This window comes from Aplidium turbinatum, chromosome 5 (assembly GCF_918807975.1).
Source record: "Aplidium turbinatum chromosome 5, kaAplTurb1.1, whole genome shotgun sequence".
Lineage (NCBI taxonomy): Eukaryota > Metazoa > Chordata > Ascidiacea > Aplousobranchia > Polyclinidae > Aplidium > Aplidium turbinatum.
The window spans coordinates 23590226-23597866 of NC_137476.1; the positions used below are offsets into that span (position 1 = coordinate 23590226).

The following is a 7641-nucleotide window of genomic DNA, read 5'->3' on the forward strand; positions in this document are numbered from 1 at the left end:
TTTTTTGCATTTTTTGTAGTTGATGAATTTAACTTCAATTTTAGTGGGTGCCGCAACTTTTTGGGTCACGTGATCACCCCCAAGTCAATTTTGAGCTCTTTTCACGGCATTTTTATGCAATTAGATACGGTACGTTATTTTTTTTCATTTGGACTGACTGCCACTACAAAATACACGAGATAAAAATCACACAAAATTATGTTATTAATGACGTCATATATTAATTTTTGCTTGTTTTTTTCTTATTGTAGTCGCTTGTTTGTTGTTGGTGTTACTTTTTTGGTTACAATAAGTTACCAATGCTAAAATAATTACCCCTTCAAATATGACGTCAGCATTGTATCATGAATGACGTCATAATTTTGTTATGTGATTTTTTTCCAGATGTTTTTCTTATAGGTTAGTATGGTAGGTAGGCAATAACTATAGGTAGGAGCATATGGTTTGACCCCAAAAAATTGCAACAAAAGGTTTTTCAACTGATTTGATTAGTAGGCCTATTGGGTGTCAGTACTAACATATTCAAAATCTTAAGGAATCCAACTTCCGGAAAGTGGTTATTTTCAAGATAGCTTCCAAGATGGCCGCCAAACCATTGAAATAACAGTAAATTGACCATAACTGGATCAGTCATCACATGACCAAAACATGTAGTTTTGGTGTCTATATCTAGGTTTTTATACCCTGTGAAGTCAATGAGACCATTCTCAGAATTGCTAAATTATCTGATAGCCCATAAATTCAATATGGCAATCCAAGATGGCTGCCAAACCATTAAAATAACATAGTAAATTGACCATAACTCGGTCATTATATGACCAAAACATGTAGTTTTGGTGTCTATATCTAGGTTTTCATACCCTGTGAAGTCAATGAGACCATTCTCAGAATTGTTAAATTATCTGATAGCCTATTAATAAATTCAATATGGCAATCCAAGATCGGCAGCAGTGGCCGAGTGGTTAGCGCGTTGGGCTCGCAGTCGAGAGCCTGCATGTTCAACTCCAGCCACCCGCACTTGTTGTTGTTTCTCTGGGCAAGAAACTTTACGATAATTGCCTCTACCCAGTGATCGATTTCGAGTAATGGGTAGTAGCCTACCAAATTTAAGTCATAAATATAAATTGACAAACGGAAACAGACATTGCCGTCGGCTGCAGCGTGGGTTAGGTGTACGTCGGAAGGCGTAGACCGATGCATAGCGCTCAAGTCCACTTTCCCGCAATGCAGGATAAAGATAATAAAACAAGATGACCGCCAAACCATTAAAATAACAGTAAATTGACCATAACTCGGTCATCATATGCAGGGATGGAGGAACCATTTTAAAAGTAGGTGGGCCCAAAGGCGTAGCAGTCAAAGTTAATCAAACTTCTGGGGGGCGAAGCCCCCCAGACCCCCCATAACATTGCTGCATACCTAATACTTCCAATCGTTTTTACATTGTGTTTTCATGATTGCCTTTTGTGCCAACCAGTAAAAAATTTCCGTTTTTGGGCCCGATTTGGCTAAACAAATTACAAAATTGTTAAATTGCTCTATAGCGCTGTACAAAATATGGCGATTTACACACAAATAAAAAGGCAAAAATACACACACAGTTAAAATACCAACCTGGGTGAAATAATTTGCAGCATTATACAGTAGGCCTACATGCAATCGTGCATTATTATTGTAACTGTCTCCGCCGCCAGTGTAGCCAAATCGTTTGGCATCCGCTGGCTTCGATCAGTCTTTCAACAAGCAATCGTGCATGCACTGCATAATAGCCTATGTAATGATATCATTGTTTTAACATTAGAGAGCAATTAGATTGATTTATAGATTACTCCACCAATCACACGCAACCACGCCCACACGTGCTGCCCATCAATAGTGGGCTCAACAGAAAAGTTTGAAGATTATAAGATTTGATTTGAGCTATCAAAGATACAGTAACACAAGTAAACAACAAAAAATTTTTTTAAAAAGGCACGGCATGTGAGAGTCATTTTAGGGTATTTCGAGGCCCCTGATTCCGAAAATGCACTTGTTTTTTCGAATTGGCTCTAGTTTTTGAGATAGCCTAGCGCCCTAGCCTACCGCAAAAACATTTTTTTTGCAATTTTGAGCCCCTATAGATTTAACGTCGTGTCGTTTACTACATAGGCAAAACTGAAAGTAATCTCAGGCACATTTCTGAGTTGTATAAACGCTATTTGGAACCAATCACGTTGATTACAACCCAAACGAACGGCTATTTAACGTTTACTGGCCTAGTAACAATCAAAATACGACGTAAAGCAAGCCTTAGGATACAAATTGTAGAATAAACAACTTGTGCTTTGCCTTAATAATATTTGTTGACTTCAACAATATCAGACTTACTAAGTACAAACAAAATACATACCGTACATTGTTTTGCTTAACAAACTATAGACGAATAAGCAAAACAAAGCCATCGATGAACAAACGCAATTCTTTATTATGGTAGGCCTACTATACTGAGCAACACCCATCAAGGTACGAAGGCCATTTATGTAATTACAGAATACAAAGTTATGTTCTTCAGTAAAGTAGTTGCTTGAACTTCTATCCTTGTTACGGAAGAACGTAATCTTGGTTCCAAATTTTATTCCTGGTAGTTTCGAAAATTCAAAAAAACGAATTGCATTTTTGGAATCAGGGGCCCTGAAATACTCTAAAATGACTCTCACCTTTTGTCCCAAATTTTTTTGTTGGCCTGTGTAATCAAACTAAGGTGTATTAAATGAGTGAGAAGCTTTTCTTGGAAACTCTTTTTCTAATTTGCCGTTTTCGCTACCTTTTCAAAATAATTTGGCTTTCAAAAGTAGGTGGGCCAGGCCCACCCAGAAAATAAAGTAGGTGGGCCCAGGCCCACGTGGTTCCTCCATCCCTGATCATATGACCAAAACATGTAGTTTTGGTGTCTATATCTAGGTTTTTATACCCTGTAAAGTCAATGAGACCATTCTCAGAATTGTTAAATTATCTGATAACCTATAAATCCAAGATGGCTGCTAAAACAATTAAAAATGTACAGTAGCAATGTATTGTTTCTTAAAAAAAAACGGTAAATTTTTATATATATACCGGTATGGGTAAACTGAGCAGCATAATTAGCGTAAAGAAAGCAAATGGATCAAGTATTACTACCCGCACAGCAAACAATGTCGGCTGATCGTTGGCCAACGGTCGCGAACGTCGCGGTCGGCTTTTCGCCGCAAAACAACCATTTGCCAACTAACATTATTTCTTTAACTGGACAAAGAATCAGTAAAAAAGGGTACAACATGTTATAATTTGGTGATATAAACCACATAAAACATTTTTTTTACCAAATATATATTGTGTAAAACTTGGTTGTGGACACAATGCTAAGACAATGGTGGGCCAACGTCGCATTTGTCGTCGTGGGCATTCAGTTGAAAACCAACCTCCAGCCACCGATTGTTTATTTTGATATTCCGGGTGAAATAATCTTACATAATGAAAAGTACCCATTACAATTCTGTGAATTGAAGCTTTTATAAATTTTTATTTCAACAAACGTCAATATCATAAATAGGTTGTTAACACAACGTTGAACCAACGAAGAACCAACGTCACGTACGTCACCGTGGGCATTCGGTTGTCAGCCAACCTTTTGAGAATAAATCTCAATTTTGGTGTTTCTGGCAAACGAATTAAGAGATATGGCAAGTATGTATTATAATTCTGTGAAATGAAGAATTTTTAAAGTTCATTTCAACAAAAATTTAATATGACTAATACAGTTGTTGACGCGACGTTGTGCCAATGGTGGACCCCACAGCGCGTTCGTCGCCGTGGGCATTCGGTTGTGAACCAACCTTTCTACAACAAATATCATTTTTCGTATTCACAACAAAATAATTCGAAGCATTGGCCAGTATATGTTACAATTTGACGAAATTAAAGTGAACAAAGGTTTATTCTAACAAAAACGCTATATAAAAAATATTTTGTTGACGCGACGTTGAGCCAATGGTGGGCCCCACAGCGCGTTCGTCGCCGTGGGCATTCGGTTGTGAGCCAACCTTTCTACAACAAATATCATTTTTCGTATTTACAACAAAATAATTCGAAGTATTGGCCAGTATATGTTACAATTTGACGAAATTAAAGTGAACAAAGGTTTATTCTAACAAAAACGCTATATAAAAAATATTTTGTTGAAGTGACGTTGAGCCAATGGTGGGCCCCACAGCGCGTTCGTCGCCGTGGGCATTCGATTGTGAATCAACCTTTCTACGACAAATATCATTTTTCGTATTCACAACAAAATAATTCGAAGCATTGGCCAGTATATGCTACAATTTGACGAAATTAAAGTGAACAAAGGTTTATTCTAACAAAAACGCTATGTAAAAAATAGTTTGTTGACGCGACGTTGAGCCAATGGTGGGCCCCACAGCGCGTTCGTCGCCGTGGGCATTCGGTTGTGAGCAAACCTTTTGCCAAAAGATCTTAATTTTATTTTATTTATTTATTTGCAATCAGGCTCAAAGTCCATAGAATTCAAAATGCTTAGCCTACGCAATTGAATCAAATAGTTTTCAATTAGAGAAAACACAAGTCTCACGAAACAAAGTGTTACAATCACTCATACAAATAGCCTATATTAAAATGTTGCATGACCAAATGCTGCATAAATTTGATTAAAGAAATTCATCTTTTGATAAACGTTTTTACAGCTTTTCAATAGTTTATAAGTCAGTAAATCGGTTGGATATCGGAAATTTTTGAAAATGAAATATAAGCCGTCGCCAAAAATTCATATAAAAATAATATTTTGTTGAAAATACAACCAAGAAAACTCAAAATGCAAAAATTTTGTCTTGTTTGAGGATAAGGATTTTCGTTAGCCTACATCTGCCGTATTTAACGTTTGACCAGAATTAACTACATCAAAATAAAATAATTTAATTTGGACCAAAAAAATGATTTCATCATGTTTTTACAGTAACCGCAAATATCCCCCATAAAGTAGCCTACAAATGATCATATGAATGTTTGTGGTGGGCAAAACTATTTCTCAACCATTCAGACTTTCGAGTGTTCAATACAAATTACTTCCTTTAGCCACAAAACTTGTTGTTCTCATCTCGTTTGCTTCGAATTTTCGAAGTATTTCGTTTCGACCCAAAAGTTTCTATTGAAAAGCAAAGTCCAATTTTTTCACATTCATCCAATGTTTGAAGATGTTGAATCAATGTAAAATGCCTGATTTTGTTCGCCAGTGATTTAACCCAAATAGAATTGTGGTTTAATTAAATCCAAAGTTTGATTGAATTGAATTAAGTTTAACTACTAGATTCACCCGGACAACAGAGCAGAAATTGATTTTCATTGATTCAACGTTCACAGATGTTGATACAAAAGCATGCTTTGCTGGCTGGCAATAAACAGCTCTTTGTTAATTAGGTCATGCATTGGTGTTAATTAGGTCATCCTCTTCTTTTTTCATTTTTTTCCCATGCTGCCCTGCTTTCAAATTTATTCACAGTGAGTTGTGACGGCTTGAGGGCTTGTACGAATTACAAAGATAATATTGTGGTGCTTTGGTATGTCAGCAAGGTCCAACCAATGAAATTGCGAAAGATTTTAAGCCTACAAGCTCCAGCCTCGAATACTATCATTAGTCGCCTGGAAAAGCATTGGTGAGTGTATACTAGGTACTGCATATCGCTGCTTTTATTGTTGTTAGCATTTTTGATAAAGCATGAGATGGTTCAATTAGTTCAATGTAGTAGCTTATTATAATTAATTATAATGCAATACCGATACATAATTATTCATAAATTTAGATTTTAGGACACCCTGGGTGTGTACTGTGCAGTGCATTGATTTTTGTGTTAGTTTCGATAATACTAAATAGCTTATCTCCTGTTTTTTCGATGAAGTCAACTTTTTGTAGCAAGCTTGCGCGGTGCGTTTTTTGTAAGGATTCTGAAAGTAACGAAAAGGTTCCAGATGCTTGAATGTTTAATAGATCAATGAAAAGTCAATTCAATACCATTACTTATTTTAAGTCAGTTTGTTTTAAATGGACACTGGTAAGCAAAATGTTTCCTCCTACATTGATAAAAAAAGCTCACCCTCAATAATTTGTTTATTTTTATGTCGCCAGTTTTGTGGCTCAGACTACTGTCTTGTATCGCAATTTTGGTACGATCTAATTGATTAAAAGCAATTAGTTTTAACATAAAATCTAAAAAAACACTAAATTATTGGGTCAAGTTTTTGTTAGGTCATTAAGGTCATTTTCACATTTTAAAGTAAATTGTTTTGAATATTCAGGTCGATGAAAACTTGCTCTATTTGTGAGGAATAGGCTGATGATGATGGATGATGGTGATGACGGATGATGATGAGGCTACATCAGATTTCGATAATCCTTTTTCACTACAAGCACAAGCATGGTCAGCTTAAGCATTTACCCCTTTACCTTATGTTTCTTTTTCAACAAACTCTCAGTTTTTAATGAATAATAACTACAGACAAAGCTTCTGTAGTTAATTTAATGCAAGGTTGCATGAAAAAGGTGTTTATTACAGTGAAGAAAAATCATAATTTTGTATTTGTAATAGAAGTAATTCGCAAAATCTTTGAAGAAATGATTTCAAAGTTTATTTGTAGCAGGATAATTCTCATTTTCTTTTCCAGACTGTTGTAATCAATGTAATTCTGAGTTTATCCATGGGAGATACTTTCAGAACTTTTTCAGTGTGATTAGTTCATTGCTTTATGGGAAAAAGTTGCTTGTTAGAGTTAGTTACGTGGCTTCAGCAACCAACCTTTTCCACTAGACATATTGGTTTGGACCAGCTATTGGCAATTTATCCCAATGACATTATTATTTTTAGATGGAGTACGAAGAACCCATAACTTGTCCACAGCAACAAATTCAAATATCCATGCCGCTATTTCAGACTGGCTGAAATACGCAAGAGATGAGGACTGAGAAGTTTGAGAAGAGGAAGACAGGAAATTTGATTTAGTTTGCCTCATGCCCTTTTCTAGACCGCTGTTATATTTAGCATGTTCTTTGTTTTTGCTGTGATGGTTAGAAATAAAAACAAACTTAACTGCCATCTGTCCTACTTTTTGCTTGTATGAGTGCCTTTTCTAGCAATGTTGTACCGAGTGGAATGCTAGTATGGTAAGTGATAAGGTTTACTGCGAATTGAGGCCTCGATCTCACGTCTTCGTGGTCTTCATTTTCAGCACAGATTAACTCGAAAAAAGTGAGTTAACAACACGCCACCATGTGGTCAAAGTTAAGAAACGTTTTTGGTTTGGTGAGGTCGTAATGTCTAACCCTTGTCAGAGCAAAACGTGAGCGTTTGGTCGTAGATTAGCAAATGATGGCCAACGCTAGGCCCACGAGTAACCAAATCGTTTTCGCCAGAGGGGATGATAGTAAATTGCGTCTTCCACGTCGACCCAACGAAAGCGTTTGGTCGTAGGTTGGCCAACAGTGCACTAACGTTGGTTCTACGATTAAACAACTCTTTTTTGCCACAGTGAGGATAGTTGTAGGCTAAATTGCGTCGTGGATCCCACGTCGAACCAACGAAAGCGTTTGGTCGTCAGGTTGGCCAACAGTGCACCAAAGTT

At 36.6% G+C, this 7641-nt stretch overlaps 1 long non-coding RNA gene across 1 annotated transcript; it reads left to right on the top strand.

The window, feature by feature from the left end:
- The first annotated feature begins 5576 nt into the window (after positions 1-5576).
- Positions 5577-7009, top strand: LOC145771396 (uncharacterized). Its single transcript, XR_014289202.1, has 3 exons — positions 5577-5681; positions 6322-6443; positions 6888-7009. It is a non-coding gene; the product is annotated as an uncharacterized LOC145771396 (long non-coding RNA).
- The last annotated feature ends 632 nt before the right edge of the window (positions 7010-7641 follow it).